General features: G+C 40.4%; 1 protein-coding gene and 1 pseudogene across 2 annotated transcripts in view; one reads left to right on the plus strand and one right to left on the minus strand.

Annotated features, from left to right (window-relative positions):
* Pias1 (protein inhibitor of activated STAT 1) overlaps window positions 1-20,512 on the minus strand; it is a 110,754-nt gene that overhangs the window by 46,623 nt on the left and 43,619 nt on the right. The window lies entirely within an intron of this gene.
* Window positions 3,340-3,881, plus strand: LOC110301159 (nucleoside diphosphate kinase D, mitochondrial pseudogene; annotated as a pseudogene).

Consider the following 20,512-nt stretch of genomic DNA (forward strand, 5'->3'; position numbering starts at 1 on the left):
CAAGAAAGCCTTAAAAGTGATCAAAGAAAAGAAGGCCAAGGAAAGACATGGTGGCTCAGCAAGGCAATAGGAAGGAGTGTTCACTCAGATGGCAGCACGTCATCCAGAATGGAGCATGGTGAGCATTTTAAAGGATAAATAAATAAGCAAACAAACAAACACAAAATAACAACAAAAACTATCAGCCGGGACTTCTTAGCTCAGTAAGACAAACACAACAAAAACCCAAATCAAACCAGAAATACATAAGAGGTAAAAGAACTCACCTCCACCCTTATGCTTAATGAAACAGTAAAGGAAGTCTGTATGCAGAGATGATACCAGACTATCTGGATGTCCAGAAAGAATGGGTACCAGAAAAGCAAACAACAGAGAAATAGAATGAACCACCGTGTCTGTAAATAGATCACCATTTTCTAAAACAGCAGCAAAATGCAAAGTTTCAAAGCTACAGGGAAGCAGAGCTTAGGAACAGTATGAAGACCAGAAGGGCAGGAACGGAAGCCACACCCACTGCCAATGCTTCTCAAGGATAGACTGTGATGATGTGACAAGGCTCAGAATACCTGACAAAGCAATACATCATATATCCCACTAGCAGGGTGGGGGTGGAGGTGGGGCGGGAAGAGCAAGAGACATAAAAAGCATGTTTTAGCGGGGAAAACAGGAGGAAGAGAAGAACAATAAATAACTAAAGAGCAATAAAAAAACAAAAGAAAAATGAACACCAAGAGGGTAGATTAAGAAACAACCACACTGGGCCAGCTGTGGTAGCAATACCTTTAATCCCAGTACTCAGGAGGCGAGGCAGGCAGAGTTCTGTAAGATTAGGCTAGCCTAGTCTACACAGTAAGTCCCAGACCAGCCAGGGCTATGTAGCACTTAGGAGGCAGAGGCAGACAGGTCTCTGAGTTTGAGGCCAGCTTGCTCTACAGAGTGAGTTCCAGGACAGCCAAAACTACACAGAGAAACCCTGTCTTAAAAACAAACCAAACAAAACAAACCAAAAAAAAAAAAAAAAAAAAAAAAACAAACCAAAACCAAAACCAAGGGGGCTGGAGAGATGGCTCAGCAATTAAGAGCACCGACTGTTTTTCTGAGGGTCCCGAGTTCAAATCCTAGCAACCATATGATGGCTCACAACCATCCGTAATGAGATCTGATACCCTCTTCTGGTGTGTTTGAAGACAGCTACAGTATACTTACATATAACAATAAATAAATCTTAAAAAAAAAAAAATCAAACAAAAAAGTCACACATCAATAACATCAGATAAGCCAATTTAAAGGATATTATAAAGCTCGCAGGTATTATCAGACAGTTTAAAAAGAGGCAGTTATAATTTATAAACAAAAACACAAATTAAAAAAAAAAGGATAAGTTGAACGGAGCGTCACTTGCTGAAAAGTCTGCCCTCAGCAGGAGGATTACAAATTCAAGGCCACTCTGAGCCAAATAGTATGCTGAAAAGGCTCAAACCAACTAATTAAAAAAAAAAGGAGAGAGGGAGAGGGGGGGGAGGGGAGGGGAGGGGAGGGGAGGGGAGGGGAGGGAGAGAGAGAGAGAGAGAGAGAGAGAGAGAGAGAGAGAGAAATCTTTAAAAAAAAAATTCCTATAGGAAATCTTTGACAGCCTATAGGCAAAATACAGACATAACGGACCGTAAACTTCACAGACCAAGCTCAGTATAACTGCAAAACTACTATGAAAATGTCACTGTAACATCGGACAGCTGTACTCAGTAACAAGCAACAAAGGTAGTTCCCGAAGAAATTCTGATTTCCCAGTCTTAGCATGCTATATAATACTCAACATACTCAGTTCTAAACAAAAACTGCAGGGACATACACATCAATGGAAGCAAACTGGGAGCCAGAAATAAAACCAGGCATCTAAGGCCATGGTTTGACAATATGGCAAGATGCTTCCTAAGGGAAAGGATCTTTTCAACAATGGGGGTGGGTGGGGGTCAGTTGGGCATTCAATGGTGACGGGATGGAGATGGTTCTTTAGCTGCACTGTCCATAAAACTTAATTCAAAATAAGTGGAAAACTAAATTTACAAATTAAAACTTTAGAAGAAAACAGGGAATTAATCCTCATGACTTTGAACTGGACAATAGCTTCTTAAATGACATAAAAACTTAGGCAAAAGAAAAATAAAGTGAAATTCTAGTTTAAAAAATTAACCTTTCAGATGTTAAACAAAGTACATTATCAAAGGAATAAAGAGACAACCTACAGACTCAGTGAGACTCTTGTAAAGACATACTGACTGGGTAAGCGCAAATATCCAACATATGTAAAGTTCCATAGCTGGGCACAACAGCCTCCACTGCCACAGTACTCGGTAGGCTGAGGTGGAAGAGTGTAAAGGCAAGGTCAGTCTGGACTCCACAACAGGACTTTGTCCTGAAAAAACAAATCAACAAACTGCTACACAATGACAACCCGATGTAAATGACTAAATGACTAGGGTGTAGGCTCTGTCAGTAAAGTGCTGGTCATGCAAAGATAAGGACGCTTCTGAGTTTCGGTTTAAAACTAGCACTTGGAAGGTGGCTGCAGGAGCATCCTGAGGCTCTCGGGAGAGCCAGTCTAGCCTCCCCGGAGAGCTCCAGGCACTGAAAGCCATTTGAAAAAAGAAGGTATATGATGGTAACAAGGAACAACTCCCGAGATTGACAGCCTCCATCCATTGAGAGAGAGAGAGAGAGAGAGAGAGAAAGAAGAAGAGGAGGAGGTGGGGAAGAGGAGGAGGAGAGAGAAATTAAAAAACAGACATTGTCCTAAAACAGACACTTCTCCAAGTAATACAAAAAGGCCAGTGAACACACAAAAAGATGTTCAGTGTTGTTATTCATTTAGGAAATGCCAACCAAAATCTCAATGAGGTAACCTTTAACCTATTAGCTATATTAAACCAAACCAAACCAGTCTCTCCTAAAGAAACACCACCCTCAACAACCACCACCACCAGCACCAATTATCCAGTAAGCTGGGATCTGTGTACGTTGGTGGTAGGAATGTAACGTAAGTGCTGCTGCATATCCACTGTGGAACAGTTTGGTGACACAAAATTGCCATAGAGACCAGTAATCCTACTTCTGGGTGTGTGGACCAAAAGGATACTTGCATATACAGAAATGCTCATAAAATGTATCTACAAATGAAAGGTGAAATAACCTGTCAGTGAACAGAAGAAGAATGGAGAAAGTGTAATGTGGATATTATTTTGCATAAGATGCAATAGAATGGAGTTCTGATAGATTGTATAATGTGGACAAAAACAGATCATATAAAAAGATAGTGTACACCATGGGCAGCCTTTTCGGGCGCGTCGCCGCGCTGCAGGCGCTGTTGTGCGGGCCACGCTTTCAGTGCCTGCTGGTGCGCCCCAGTTCCGGAGGGCCCCCCTGGCCCCAAGAGCGGACGCTGGTTGCTGTGAAGCCAGATGGGGGTACACAGGAGGCTAGTGGGGACTGTGATACAACGCTTTGAGAGGCGGGGCTTCAAGCTGGTGGGGATGAAGATGCTGCAGGCACCAGAGAGCATCCTTGCTGAGCACTACCGGGACCTACAGAGGAAGCCATTCTACCCAGCTCTTATCAGCTACATGAGCTCTGGGCCTGTGGTGGCCATGGTCTGGGAAGGCTACAATGTGGTCCATATCTCAAGGGCCATGATAGGACACACCGACTCAACAGAGGCAGCCCCCGGGACAATCAGGGGTGACTTCAGTGTTCACATCAGCAGGAACGTCATCCATGCTAGCGATTTTGTGGATGGGGCCCAGAGGGAGATCGAGCTGTGGTTTCAGAGCAGCGAACTGTTGAACTGGGCAGATGGTGGTCACCACAGCAGCTGCTACCCTGCCTGAGGGCTTGCACTGCCTTCTGCACTTCAGGCCTACCGATGACCTACTACCTCTGTCAACAAGAAGTCAAGTCCCCATGCTTCTCATGTTCCCAAACCACTCCCTACTCCCGCTCTACCCAACTCCAGCCCAGGGGAGTCTAAGCCTCAACTCTATGTGCCTTTTTGTATCCTAAGTCAATACAATATTGGACCATGTCCTTGTGTACAAAAGTGCCAGACAACCTTTGTGGCATTGTCAAAGGTGACTTTACCTGCCTCAAAGGGGAGACATTAAATTTTTATGCTTAAAAAAAAAAAAAAAAAAAAAGATAGTGTACGATTCTACCTGTAAAAGATGCCTAAACTAGGCAAATTCTTAGAGATACAAAGTAACCTAGACGTTGACTAGGCCTAGCAAGGGAGAAAGCAGTATGGAGGAACTACCATACTGTTACTGTTGAGGGGATCTGCTGTGGAAATACACAAGTCAGACTGTAACAGGGTTAGGTAAAGAATGATTTATTAAAGACATTGATTTCTTTACACAAATAGGAGATCTTTATTTTCCTAAATGAAATAGAAAATAACATTAAAGTCCATTTGGTAATATCACAGAGTTGAACTTAAGTATTTCACTTAAAAATGGCAAAATCAAAGTGAGCACTTAAGAGGCAAGATGACCACTAATGAATTGGACTTTAAAAAAATTAAGAACTTAGGTTCTTAAAATAAAACGAAATGAAGTGAAATAAAATAAAATGAGGCTATCTTTTAAAAATTACTGAGCAAAAAAGATCTTAAATAAGGCAAGGACATAGGTAGCTCAAAATCTGTTAAAAGATGTTCAACAGTCTTAACTGCGAAAATGCAAATCAAAATCGAGATAGTGCTACAACAAAAATGAAAGGTCAAAAAGTGGCCGGTACCAAAATGGCTCAGTGAGTAAAGGCATCTGGCATCAAACTAACAACCTGGGCATGTATGTATGAGAATATCACAACAAACCCCATTATTTAACTTTTTATTTATTCATATATTTAACAAATCATACCTAAACTTGTCAGTCTATAATAGCATATAGATATAGAAGCCAGACTACAACAAGTTTAGGGAAACAATAACTTATTAAAGGCATTGATTTCAATACATGAATAGGAGATCTTTGCTTTCCTAAATGAAACAGGAAGTAACATTAAAGTCTGAATGAAGCTAAATCACCAGTGTTTTAAGTAACTGTCATCAATTCTGAATTCTTAAAGTTCTATAATGCACAATATTTTGAATCTTTGCTAAGAAAGGAATTCAAATACTGGCTATGTGGGGTATAGGAGAACTGTCCCTCTGTTAGTGCAATAGCCACTCAGTGATCTGTAATGTTATATAACTTGCTCTCAGCTCTCAAGTGTAAATAGAAGGCATGCAAATTCCCAACACATCTTCTGTGTCATTTTGAAACCTTGATGGTTTCATAGTCTGGTGGTGTGCATCACTAAGGGCTGATGATGTTTGCAGGGAGCACTTATGGCCCTTAAGGGAGATGACTTTTCAACACCCTTCCTTAATAAGTTTAGGCTGCCAAAGGCCCATCTCTAGGAAAGACAAACAAGACTTAGACATACAGAATACACAGAGAAGGGGTTATAGAAAGTTCACTCTTTAAAGTTTTTGCAAAGTATTCCCAAAAAATATGAACTAAATGAAAAAGAAAAAAAGAGGAACCACATTGTGTATACAAGCTTAGAACACCGGAAGCCAAATCCTAGGCATACAAAAGCAAGGCTTGTGAGGCCTGATACAGAACACAGAGCTCAGCTAATGGCTACACTTTTGCCACTCTGCCTTACTGCCCTGCCCAACGGAAAGCTAAAAATAATCATCTTTCAGTTATAGAGTATTTCTTGCTGTCTTGGGGAAGTGGAACTAAGGTACCTATCTCTAAATGTCAACCCCTCTGGCTTTAATGAACTCTGGTTTACTCAATCCCAAATTTGATTAACTATGCAATCTTTAAAAACAACTGCAACACTATAGCTTCAGCATGCTCCCAACTATCTTTCCACTCAGGAGGCTGAGGCAGGAGGATTAATTGAATGGTCATAGCCTGCATGTTCTAGGTTAGCCAGGACGAAACAGCAATACTGTCTTAAAAAACAGTAGTGGAAGATGACAGGAATGTATGTTTCTCCAAAAAGAAGATCTATACTGATCCACTATCAAATTTGCATTGCTCTGACCAACTGCTGCTTATCTTTTTTTTGGTAAGTTCTCAGGTAGCCCAAGCTGGTTTTAATAAACTCACGATGTAGTAGAAGACTGAACTTTTGGTCCTCCTGACTTTACACCCTCAGTGCTAGGATTAAAAGTGTCTAACACTAGGCCTGCTTTATGCAGTACTAGGATTGAATTGAGAGATTCTTGCACTATAGACAAGCACACTCTACTAACTGGATCACATTCCCAATACTACATTTATCTTTAAAATGGAAATTTTCTATAAGATAATATTTAATGACATGTGAACAGAGCCATAAAATATTACACAAAGGCTAGAGATTGTTCAGCCATTACAAGCACAGGCTACTCTTGCAAGGGGACCTGGGTTAGTTTCCTAGTACCCACATAGTGGTTTACAACCACCTGGAACTCCAGTTCCAAGGGATCTGATTCCCTCTTCTGACCTCCACAGGCACTGCACATGGTCCAGAGGCACGCACAAGGTACACAGACATACAAGCAGGGAAAATACTAAAATGCATAAAATATCTATATAAATAAAAATGATTAGGTTTAAAACTTTTACGTTTTCCAGGTCAGTGATGGTGCATGCCTTTAATCCCAGAATTCAGGAGGCAGATGGAGGCCAGCCTAATCTACAGAGCTAGTTCTAGGATAGCCAAGGCTACACAAAAAAACCCTGTTTCAGGGGGAAAAAAAAGTGAAAAATACCCAAAACATTCAATATAAATTGAAGCAAATATACTTGTCATGAATTAAAAGATCAAAGCAAGCATCAAAATCATATTTCTTACAACTTCTATATTTGAAACTTCATGTTGAATATGATTACTTGTATAATTTTGTATGCCTTGTCCAACACTAACGTGTTGTTGTGTATATTATCTGTAAAGTCTTGGCATCATACTGCTAATGCTGTAAAGGTCTTTGATAATAAAAGCAGCTCGATTCTTGGGCGCATGAACAAAGTTCCATCCTTTCTCTCTTCCCCACAGAACTCAGTAATAGAATAGGCTGCGGCTGCATTGTGTGACATTACTAGACTGATGATGTACAAAAGGCATCCATTTCACTCCCATCCTAACTGCAGGTCCCTGTCACCCCACCCCCGTTAGCTTACACTTTTCATCATTTTCCTCCAGAGCACAGAGCTTACACTTTTCATCATTTTCCTCCAGAACACAGCTCTGCCTGCTCCATTTATTTACCCTTGATCTTATTTCTCAGATTAGGCCTGAGAGTTAGTAGCTGGCCCTCGAGCAGATACACCAAATAGATTCTCTAGGCTCCACGGCAACCCTGGTGCTAAACATATAAAAAGATCCTTATCTGGCCTATGTACTCTCACACCTGGCTATCAAGCTAAACCAGGCAGCTAGGAACCAAGCTAAATGATAAGATTTGAAGAAAACAGAGAAGGGAAATAGACTGCAACTAAGTGTAAACTTTCTCACTTTTGTAGAAAGTTACTTAATTAACTTGTTGTTAATACAAAAGCCACAGAAAAGCAAAGAACACAGTGCCAAGCCAGCAAAAAGGAGGATACAAGATCAGTTCAAGGTCATGCTCAGCTACACAGCAAATTTGAGGTCAGTCTGGGCTACATGAGAAACTGTTTCTTTCTTCAAGGTTGATAAGATGACTCATCAGGTAAAATCACTTATAGCCTGAGTTCCACCAACTTCAGATGTTGTCCTCTGATCTCTACACACATACAGTGACACACTCCTGTCCTCACATATATACATTACATACAAATAATAAAATTGTAAATCCCAAGATATGTATATGTGTAAAGCTTTTATACAGATTGCCAAACTGCTATCAGAAATACACTGATTTTAGAGACTGGAAAGATGGGCTTAGCAGTTAAGAACACTGGTTGTAATAAGTACTTACATAATAATAAGTACACTGTACTTGTGTAATAATAAATAAATCTTTTGGACCGGAGCGAGCAGGGACTGAATGAGCAGAATTGTCCAGAGCAAGCGGGATTGACCAGAACGAGCAGAGGTCCTAAAATTCAATTCCCAACAACCACATGAACGCTCACAACCATCTATACAGTTACAGTGTACTCACATAAAATAAATAAATCTCTTTTAAAAATTAAAAGAAAAAATATTTCCAGATGTATACCTATTTCAAGAAAAAAAATTATACTCACGAAGAAATCATTCAGATTTTGTGATGGACTAAAAATTTTATGGAGACTTTTTTTAAAAATTGCTATTATACTTAGTAAATAAACCAAGGAGAGATTTTTGTAACAAATGACTCCATTCCTCATTGTCAGCATTTCATATGAAGGACAACTGGAAACAGCACATGGGCGGAGGAGTCTTGGCCAGAGCTATTACAAGGCATGGCTCCGCTTGCCACCCACCGGTTTCTAGATGACCTCATGCACGTCATCCCATCCCAGCTGCTCATGTGCCATTCAGTGAGAGAGAAAATGGAACTAATCAAAATCCCATCTCTTCCTGTGTGTGTGTGTGTGTGTGTGTATTTTACATTTAACTAACCTAGTGTGTATGTCTAAGTCAGAGGACAACTTATGGGGTTTAATTCTGTCTTCTATCATGTGGCTTCTAGTGATTAAACTCTGGCAGGCTTGGCTACAAAAGGCTTTATCAGCGGGAGTGACCTGCAGGCCCCCACATATGTACTTATTCCCACCTGACTTTACTTCTGTCAATAACATTGTGCAGGCTTTCTCCTGTGATCTGAATGACCTCAGAACTGAGAGTTACATTCCTTTTGCTTAGTTAAGGATATAGCTTAGCAATTGTTCTATTCTATTGTATTAACTATCAGTTTCTCTCTTAGTTGATTACCATTCATGTATACTTTAATGCTGATTTTTTTTATTTTTATTTAAAAGATAACCTTGGGCTGGAGAGAGAAATCAGTCGTTGGAGATGCATGGAGTACATACATTATCACAATGAAATGATAATGAAATAATCACATTTCAGTTTCTAAACCAGTGGGCAGACTCAAGAGCTCCTACTAGCACCCAAGTCACACACTGGGGTCAGCATCCCAAACGTTTTATACATTGGTACATATGCTAGCAGACATTTCTTGGAACTTGTCAGCAGCCTGTTATTGCAACAGACATTTTGTTTGTGGCTTTGTCTCCAGACTCCGAATTAAAATACATGATCAAAGGCTCGGCCAGAAAGTGTACTGCATTCTCTTGCCCATGGCCGGTCAAGGACTGGACTTGGTAGTTAACTCAATTCAATAGTAAACTCAGGATTTCTGCTGCAAATGTTGGGACATATGAATTTTCCTTTTTTTTGCTGGATTTGAATCTGTAAGGATTCCAGATGCTCTGGGAACCACACAGAGCCTAAAAATGGTATCAACACCCAAGAAAGAAAGGCAGAGAAGAGATATCACAAAAGATTGCACAAATATTCACTCAGCAAACACTGAGCATCTACTACATATAACATATCATGCTAGGTACTGGGATACATCAGTGACAAGTAAACAAAGCAAAACCACTGCCCCATAGCCTTTACCTACACATTGACAGAGATGTTAAAAGATGGCCATTGTTGTGTGTGTATTCAGTATAAATATTTTTAATTAAGTATTAATATCTCAAGTAGATGAAGGAGGCAGTTGTGTAAATATCTATGGGAAGAACACTCCAAATTTGGAAACACCCATGGCCAGCTCTTAGCCAGACCACCAATGTGATTAAAGCCAAGTTCTAGAAGGAATAATTGTCATTGATTGTAACACAAATAAGCTCTGCAGCTCTAGCTACTTGGAAGAGTTGAAGCAGGAAGATCAAGAGTTCAAGACCAACTGGGCTGCACAGGGAGACCCATTCTCCTGAACAAATCAAACAAACTCAAGATGCAGCTCATAAAGCCTTGAGTGGGCTGATCAAATAGATTCAAGGCTAACCACAAGCGCAGAAACAGAAGAATACTACAATTAGCCCATTTTAAAAGAATTACTCTCATTGTAAATTTGAGAGCATTGCAAAGCAGCTAAAAGATGAATGATCCAGGAAAGAGACTGGAGGTTCAGATCAGGGTAGTAGCAGCGAAGGTCCTGAGATGTGCTAAGAGTCTAGATAGAACTCTCATATAGCCAAGAGGCTTGCCTAACTAATAAAGTTGGGACCTGACTAAAGAATCAAATACAATAATAATTTTTGAACCAATGAAGGAGACTGGTCATAGACCTTAGAGACTGTATACATATATAGCACACCAAGATCTGGGTGGGTTTACTCAAAGCCAAAAACTACAAACAATGAAGATGTCTTTAAATGAGAGAGAAAAAGATGGGTTAGAATTCATATAAAGGGAAGGAGGGAGGGTGAGAAGGGAAGAAGGGAATGATAAGAAGGGAAGGGAAAGGGTTACTTCTGCTCTTTCAGTTTCAGACACGTTAAATTTGAGACGCACAACTGAATCATGATATAAATTAAGTACTTGAAAGAAACTCTAGAGCTCATGTTTAATTATCATTTAAAGCTTTGAGATTAGATGAAATCACAAAATATAAACAGAAAGAGGGAAGGGAGAAATGACTAAGGAGGAGGGAGAAGAATAGAGTATGTGTGTCTTGGAGTCCAGCAAAAGCTATGAGGAAAGCCACAGGGATAGCGTCAACATGAATGGTAAGCAGTGAGCTGCGGCAGGAGGACAGGCTGAAGTCTGGACTCCCAGCCCTGGTTAAGGACCACTGCAAAGGAGCGACTGGGACAAACACGGGAATGAGTGGCCCTGTAGAGGCTGGGTAAGAACTGCAGACAGTGAACTGTGAGGCTGAGCAGTGCTGCCACAGTGAGGAAAGCAGTGAGACAGGCAGAAGCAGACAGAGACCTGGGGGGCAAAGAAAGAAGGGCCTGTGGGCCTGAGCCTTCTCTGCTCAAGTCCTTTGTCCTTCGGTTATGTAAATTTCAGAATTAGCTTCTATTCCCATGCAAAGGTAGCAAAGGTAGACTTTAACTAGTTCCAGTAGTTTTGAACTATTATTTTCTAGTAGTTGTTTTTATTTCTTGTTTTTGTTTTTTGTGTTTTTATTTTCCTTTTTTTTGTTGAGACAGGACCTCATATTGCCCAACAGCCTCAAACTCCCTACATAGTAGTACAAGATGTCTTTCAACTGCTGCCCACTTCCCGCTACTTCCCAAGTGTTGGGATTACAGGTGAGAGTCATTGTGCCTGGTATCTAATACATTTCTTCTATAAAAGACTTGTATAAAAATATAGTAGTTGGGGGATGAAAAGATGACTCAGTGGTTAAGAGCATTTACTGTTCTTACAAAGACCCTGGGCTTTGATTACCAGCACCCAAACAACAGCTCACAACTGCCCGTGACTCCAGTTCCAGGGGATCAGAGAACTCTCTTTGGCCTGTGCATATAGCCTGCATACATATGGTGCACATTTCTACAAGGAAGTAAATGTTGATACACATAAAATAAAAACCATTTTTTTAAAAAAAGCTTCACAAGCAAGGATACAGGGGCTGGAAAGATGGTTTAGTGGTCAAGAGCACTTACGTGGCTAAAAGCACAGATGACTTGGTTCATTTTCTAGACACGTGGCGGCTCACAACTGCCCCTAACTACAGTCCCAGAGGATCTGATGTCATCTCCTGGCCTCTATGGGCACTGCATGTACAACAGTGTATAGACATATACACACAGGCAAAACACTCACATATAAAAAAATAAATAAAAAGTTTAAAGCAAGAATACAGCAGCTGGTGGGGCCTGGTGCAGGTGCACACGTGAAATCCCAGCATTTGGGGAACAAGATAGGAAGACTATCTTAAACAGGAGGCCAACCTAGGACTACAAAGGGAGTGTCACATTAGTCAGGGTTACAAAGAAAGACCCTGTACCAAATGAAACAACAACAACAACAAAACACCACCACCAACAACAAAAAACGCTTGTTTTTTAAGTTGGAAAAGTAGACAGGAGAAGGGTTTGGGATTGCAAGTCAGTAGTACAGCACCTGCCCGCAAAGAACACCGCTAGTACCGCAGACTGCAATGTCACCTTTTTACTTGGTTTTATTTTTCTGTGGTATTAGGCACTGAGCTGAGGGCTTCAAGTTTGTTAAAACAGGGTTCTATCACTGAGCTATCTGGCCAGGCCGCCATGCTACTTTATTTTGAGACAGGGTCTTGCTCAGGCTAGCCTCAACTTCCATTCTTCCAACCTCAGCTTCCTGAACATCTGGGATTACAGCTATGTGCCACGCCTGGCTTTAGGCTTATTGTTGCTTTCCTTAAGCATGTTTCTCTAATTAAGAACATGGGTTTGTTGGTTTGTTTGTTTTGGGAGACAGGGTTTCACTGTGTAGCAGAACTCACTCTGTTGACCAGGCTGGCCTCGATCAAGAGATCCACCTGCCTCTGCCAGTTAGGTGGTTCTGCAACTAAAGGTGCTTGCTGAATAATTCCAGCAACCTGACCCTGGAACCTATGTAAAGATAGAATGAGAAAACCAACTCCACAAAGTTGTTCTTTAACCTTCACGTATGTATGGGCAAACACACACTAAACTAAAAAAGTTTTTAAAAATTATATCTATTTTATACTATCCTTCCATCTTAAACAAGGCCAAAGGAGAAAACACTGTCTAAGGACCCTAAATTCATGAGCCAACAAAGTGCTTTCAATACTGAATACTAAATGTAAATGTGACACATTTAACATTTGCCTAGTACTGACTTTCTATTCACAACTGATGATTCTGGCTATTGGTTAAATATTGGTTTATAATTCTGAAATCTGTATCTTAGGAAAATATAATCTTTCAATGGAGTTCTCTCTGAGGACTAAGAGAATTAACTGAGAACTAGTGTGAGCAAGTTCATGCCCACTGTGGTGGTTTGAATAGTTATGGCCTCATGTATGTGAATGCTTGGACCATAGGGAGTGGCACTAGTGGTCGGTGTGGCCTTGTTGGAGTATATTGGCCTTGCTGGAGGAAGTGTGTCACTATGGAGACAGGCCTTGAAGTCTTACATGCTCAAGCTATGTCTAGTGTGGAACACAATCTAATCTGCTTTTGCTGCTTGCAAATCAAGATGTAGAATTCTCAGATCCTTTTTAGTACCATGTCTGTCTTGATACTGCCCTGCTTCCCACCACAATGATAATGGACTAAACCTCTGAAACTGTAACCCAGCCTCAATTAAATGTCTTCCATGATAAGAGTTTCTGTGGTCATGGTGTCTCTTCACAGCAATAAAACCCAAACTAGGACATCCATGTATAACAGTATAAGCAATGACCAAAGGAAAACAACCAGAAGTGAATGGACAACCCAGATAGGGCCCAAAATCACAGGAAAAGCAGCTCCTCTGCTACAATCCTATCTCAAGCAGGAACCCAGCACATTCCACAGAAGAGATGTAATCAGAAAGGTTATTTACTGGAGCTGGCCCAGAGAGAGGCTAGAGCAAAGGTGGGGTTCCTTAGCATGAAAAGCCTATCTTTAATTGACTTTCCTATGTGGTACCAAAGAAGCAAAAGCACTGCTGACCTCTGCTCGTCAAAGAGAAGCAGTGTTACAGGATATCTGATCACACTGTGAAGTCCAAGATTGTGTTATTTACTGGAAAAACCTGTTTCTAGTTGTGATGTGGTTCAACCTTAGCATACACCTTTAATCCAAGAGCTTTCTGCTTATTGTAAACAGGATTAAATAAAGTCAACTACTGTTCAAGGGAAGGAGCAAGTAACCAGTTGGCATGGAGTGAACACAGAAAAAAGCAGAGAGTAAAAGGGAGTCAAGAGGAGACAGAGAGATGCACAGGAAGTAGAAGGGAGGGACATTCAGTTTGAGGGGGTCTGAGACGGTGTGGAGAAAGAAGTTCATTTTGGGATGTCAACTGTGGAGGAAGCTCAACTGGGTGCTTTCTGGGCCTCTCTGAGTTAACAGGCCTTCAGCTCAGCATCTGACTCCCAAGTCTTCTTTGGTAAAATTGAACTGTTGAGATTAAAAAAAAAGAAAAAAAAAAGCAGGCTAGAGAAGGGAGCATGGCTTCCTTGCTGTCCTTCCTGTCCATGCCTTCTCCAGTCTTTCACCATCCACTCACAAGTTTCACATAGTGCGGCTCCAGGCACCAGCCAGCTTCACATATATCCACAGCAAGAGCAGTCTTCCCTAATTCTGGAGAGGACCTTAGCCTGCTATATCTACTTACATACGGGACACGATGGCAACTATGGAATTTGACTCACTATACAGATCAGATGTTTTGTGTTGTTTTTCTATTTGATAGGTAATAACAGGAGGAAAGTGGGAGGCATTCTTAGCATTTACAAGAGCTACTGTCTTCAGACCCAGGAGGAATGGCAGTAAAAAAAAAATGAGGATACTAAGCCAGGGAGGGGGCAACAGGAAAGAGATGCCCAACCAAGTCAACCCGAGAGATGCCAAGGAAACTAGCTCCTGAAATCTAGTCTGGGCCAGTTTTGCACCCAAGTAAAGAGAAAATTCTCTTCCTGTCTATCTACCAATCTACCTACCTACCTACTGCTTAGAACCAAAGCAATGGTTTACCTTCTGAGTCTACACAGCAAGCCTGAGTCACACAGGGCCAAGAGCCTAGTAAAGCACAATGATCAGCACGGGGCAGGCTTTGCACAGAATGAAGCTGCACACATTTTAGTGCTTATATTAAAATTGGGGCAAAATCCTAAACCAGCAGTAGAGGAAAAAGTCACGCTCAAGAATGACCAACATGGCTGGCCATGCAGCAGTCAGAAGCCCAGTTAGTGTTCTAGAAGCATTGAGCTAAATAAATATTCTCTCTAAACATTCTCCTGCCATATACATCTAGACCGTAAGGTGACAAATTACCTGAGAAGTAATTACACATAATCAGAATAACTCTGAGTTGCAATAATGTTTTCAGGGCTCTGTATCTATACCGGCTAAGAGAACTATGCACAAATATACAACTGACAATATAAACACTACCAGGGTGTGTTAGCACACACCACATATACAACTGACAATATAAACACTACCAGGGCGTGTTAGCACACACCGGCAGTGCCTTACTGAGGAGGCTAAGATCAATAGCTTGAGGCTAAATGGTGCTACCTGACAAAATTGTCTCAAAAATTGAACAAACAGAACTATTAAATAGTTTCAAAGTACTAGGAAGATCAAAGAGAAGCAAAGAAAGAATAATTGATGTCATAGAAATGAGGAAAAAGTCCTAAAAAGGTAACAAACACAAACCAAATATACTAGTTAACATAAAAGTGGATTATGTTTTTTTTTTATTGATATTTTACTTGCCAAAAAATTCTTTTTTCTTTTCTTTTCTTTTCTTTTTTTAGAATTATTCTGTTTCTTTATATTTGACAATATTTGACCACATTACATATACACACTCTTTTTTTTTGATTTTTAATATTTTTATTACATATTTTCCTCAATTACATTTCCAATGCTATCCCAAAAGTCCCCCATAGCGCCCCCCACTTCCCTACCCACCCATTCCCATTCTTTTGGCCCTGGCATTCCCCTATATTGGGGCATATAAAGTTTGCAAGTCCAATGGGCCTCTCTTTCCATTGATGGCCGACTAGGCCATCTTTCGATACATATGCAGCTAGAGACAAGAGCTCCAGGGTTCTGGTTAGTACATCATGTTGTTCCAACAATAGGGTTGCAGATCCCTTTAGCTCCTTGGGTACTTTCTCTAGCTTCTCCATTGGGAGCCCTGTGATACATCCAATAGCTGACTGTGAACATCCACTCCTGTGTTTGCTAGGCCCCGGCATCGTCTCACAAGAGACAGCTATATTTGGGTCCTTTCAGCAAAATCTTGCTAGTGTATGCAATGGTGTCAGCGTTTAGAAGCTGATTGGATTATGTTTTAAAAGCAAACTTTCAGAGACTACAATCTTCTATTTATAATAAAGAAATGTGTGGCTCTGTCCACTAAGACAGTTTAAAAAAAAAAAAAGCACACTAATAAGTGTTGGCAGAGATGTAAGGTAATGTGGACATGCATGCAGTTTCGGTGGAAGTGTGAAATGGTATAGCTGCTCTGGAAAATACTTAACAGTTCTTCAAATGTCATTCAGAGTTTCCATATAAAGCAGCAATTTGATTCCTAGAAACATACATAAGGGAAGTGAAAATGTGTATGTGCTAGATTCAATGAGAATAGCCCCATAATCTCACAGGCGAGTGCTCACTCCCAGTTGCTGAAACTGTTTAGAAAGGTCTGGGAGGTGTGGCTTATACAATTTCCAGGTAGCTCTATTTCTGCCTCATGCCTGTGAACCAAAATGTATGCTTGCAGCTACTGCTCTGATACCATGTCTGCCTGCTGGCCATCAACTAACCTTCTGAAACCATAGCTCCAATAAACTGTTTTTGTTTCCTATAAGTTGACTTGATCGTGGTATCTTATCATAATAATATAAAATTAAAATTAACAAAGACAGCCACCAGGCATGGTGGCGCATGCCTTTAATCCCAGCACTCGGGAGGCAGAGGCAGGTGGATTTCTGAGTTCGAGGCCAGCCTGGTCTACAAAGTGACTTCCAGGACAGCCAGGGCTATACAGAGAAACCCTGTCTTGAAAACAAAACAAACAAACAAACAAAATTTAAAAAAATTAACAAAGACAATATTCAGGCCAAAACATGTACATGAATATTCATATTAGCTAAAATATGGGAACAAATTCATACAATAGAGTATCATATAACCATAAGGGAAAAAAATGAAGTTGTAACTAACACACACACACACACACATGCACATATACACACACACGCAGGCGCTTTCACATACTAAAAAAGTAAAGCAAGAGCTAAACATGGCAGCACATGCCTATAATCCTAGAAGTTAAAGTAGGAGAAACCCTAAGTTCAGAGCCAGCCTGGCTAGAAATCAAGACCCTTTTAGAGACTGCTTACAGATACAAAGAGGGGAGGATCACCGAGATAGTTCAGCAGGGAAAGTTGTTGACCATGTGAGTTTGAATGAGAATGGCCTTGTTGGATAAGGTATGTCACGGGAGAAGGGGGGGATGTTGAGGTTTCAAAAGTCTAAGCCACACCTGATCTCTATATAGTCATACCTGCAACTTGTGGGATCATGTGTGAGCTATCAGCCACGGCTCCAGCACAATATCCACCTGCCTGCCTGCCTGCCTGCCCACCTGCCACCATGCATCTTGCCATAATGTTCACAGACTAACACTCTAAAACTGTAAGTAAGCTCCCAATTAAATACTTTCTGTTTTAAGTTAACCTGGTCATAGTTGTTTCATCACAGCAGTAGTAACTAGAACTAAAACACTGAGCAAGTCTTATGACCAGAGTTCATCACTGGAGACCACAAGAGGAGAGAATCAACTCCTGAAAGCTGACTAATGAAATACATCCTGTTATCTCCCCACCTGTATATAAACATCATTTGGGAGTAAGGGAAATGAGTTATAGATTGGAAGTAAATATTTGAAAATTCTTTTTATAAGGACTGGGATATAAAGGAATGCACACCCAGGTATGGTTGCAACGACCTCTATAACAGCAGAGACTGAGATAGCTGCAAGGAAAGGGAATAGAAAGCCTGGACTATACAGTGAGACCCAACACATCACAAAGCAAAAAGTCCAAACAGTACACACACACACACATACATGCACACACAGAGGCATGCATGTACTCATGCGCATGCACATTTAAAAACATAAAGTTCTCAAAAGTCAAGAGTGAAAAAAAATCCAATTAAAAATATGAAAGATGTACATGGACATTTCCCAAAGGACACAGATGGAAAGATATTAAACATCACATCTGTTTAAACATGTTCAATTTTTTTTTTTAAAGATTTATTTATTTATTTATTTATTTATTACATGTAAGTACACTGTAGCTGTCTTCAGACACTCCAGAAGAGGGCGCCAGATCTCGTTACGGATGGTTGTGAGCCACCATGTGGTTGCTGGGATTAGAACTCTGGACCTTTGGAAGAGCAGTCGGGTGCTCTTACCCACTGAGCCATCTCACCAGCCCAAACATGTTCAATTTAAAAATGACAATAATTAAGTATGCTGGCAAGGATAGAGGGAAATAATGGGGGTTAAAGTTTAAACAGTTTTATAAGTTAGCTTAAGATACAATTTCTAGAAAAACAAAACAAAACCTATTTGAACACAGGTATACGCATGGAAGGACAATGCTTATCCCAGAAGACATAGGGTTATTAACTGAAAAATCTCAGTGACAAGCAGGGGAAAGACCCAGAGGCACCCACAACAGCACAAGATTGTCATTACTCTTAGTTTCCAGTCTGCCAGAGTATTTTAGGAAAAACACTGCCACTATAGAAAACGGCCTAGTATTTTCTCAAAGTGTAAACATACATACACACATGACCCAGAAGTTGCACTTGTGGGTGTGTATCTGGAAATAAACATGCATCCATATTAACACTAGCTACCATCTGCGATTTCCAAAAGCTAGACACAAATTAGCCTCAAGAAGTAATGTGATACATTCACACCAAAAAATAGCACTTAGCAATAACAATAGCGTATTTGTGAACTCCATCTTTATGATAACCTATTCATGTTAAAGCTACAAGAGTTATAGATTTGTAGTTATAAATAGGAATGAGCAACAGGTTTTATCCTAGGATATCACTGAGAGCCTAGGAGAAAAATTGTGACATAATTAATGGGATTAACATTCACACAAACCTTTCTCTAAGAGGAAACTTAGACACTTCTACCAAGATTTTAAATAGATAGTCGATTTCTCGGAATTGTCTTATAAAAATATTGGCTATGTTTATGGTTATTTATCCAGAGGTGGGTCACATAGAACAGTCTCTGTAACATTGTCTTAAATTGCAAGAAACTAGTGAAAAGTCAGACAACAAAAAATATCAAGCTGGGCGTGGTGGCGCACACCTTTAATCCCAGCACTCGGGAGGCATAAGGAACTCTGAGAAGATACATAAGGAACTGAAAGCGTCACAGGTGGTGGAGATCAGGGTCTGGAGAACCTTCCTTGTCACTCCTTTTAGATTTTGGAGGATCAAAATTGAACAGAAAAATGTGTATGAAACACTGTAATATAAACCATGATACTTTAAAAAGTCAGCTTTTGTACCAAAGAAGTATATTATCAATTTTTTTTTGTTTTTTGTTTTGTTTTTTTTTTTCGAGACAGGGTTTCTCTGTGTAGCCCTGGCTGTCCTGGAACTCACTCTGTAGACCAGGCTGGCCTAGAATTCAGAAATCCACCTGCCTCTGCCTCCCAAGTGCTGGGATTAAAGGTGTGCGCCACCACTGCCTGGCTTCAAATATTTTTAATAACAAAAACTACATATAATGATCCCATGTTAGTGAAAGTCAGCTGCTCCAGCACTCTCTCATTCTCAGCACTCAGAAGCATCAAGAATAGTCTCAAATACATAACAACATAAAAGCCTGATGGGTCTACAATAGATACTGGCTAAAGAAAGCAAAACACAACTACATAGCACAACATGACGCCTCAAAAGAGATCAGTGGAAAAGAATAAATTGTAGGCCAGGTTTTAGGGATACACCTGTAATCCTGGCACTCAGAAGTACAGAGAAGGAGGTGTAAGAAAGAGTCCAAGGCTGCCCTTGGCTACACTGTGAAATGATGTTATCCAACTCAATGAGGTGACTCATGCCTAACACCTTTGTATTCAGGGTGCTATAGCAGAAGGATTGCTATGAGTTTAGGATCAAATTAGGTTGAGTTGAGTTCCAGACTAACTTGGGCTGAAAAGCCAAAATCAATCCACCAATCAACCAAAACGCTTTCCATAAGAAATAATGTGCACACTTCAATTTAATAAGATGAAAAAGATTTTATACCACAATTGAGGGTTCCTCCTCCATGAATGCAAGAATAGTTCAGTATTATGATTAATATATTCAGTCTGATTCTTTTTTATTTTTGTTTGTTTAATAAGCCAGGGTCTCATATAGCCCAGACTGATTTAATTTCACTATATACCTGAGAATATCCTTAGATTCTTTATTCTCCTGTGCCTCCCGAATATCAGAATTACAGGTTTGCACTATCATGTACAGCATGAAGCTCTAGATATGTTGGGATTTTTTATTTGCACTTTATATATAAGAGTGTTTTGGCTGCATGTATGTCTGTGTATACCTGGTGCCTGTGAAGACCAGAAGAGACTACTGAATCTCCAGGGTCTAAAGTTAAACACAACTATGAGATGCCATATGGGTACCAGAAATCAAACCCTACTCCTCTGAAAGAGTAGCCAGTGCTCTAACTGCTGAGCCATCTCCTCAGCTCTGATCTCTCAATTTTAACAGGCTTTATTTCATACTTACAACTATATAAGGGAGTTCTTTATTGCCTGTCAAAATTC

Source organism: Mus caroli, unplaced genomic scaffold (genome assembly GCF_978045245.1).
Source record: "Mus caroli unplaced genomic scaffold, Mus_caroli_1 scaffold_11, whole genome shotgun sequence".
In the NCBI taxonomy this organism is placed as follows: domain Eukaryota; kingdom Metazoa; phylum Chordata; class Mammalia; order Rodentia; family Muridae; genus Mus; species Mus caroli.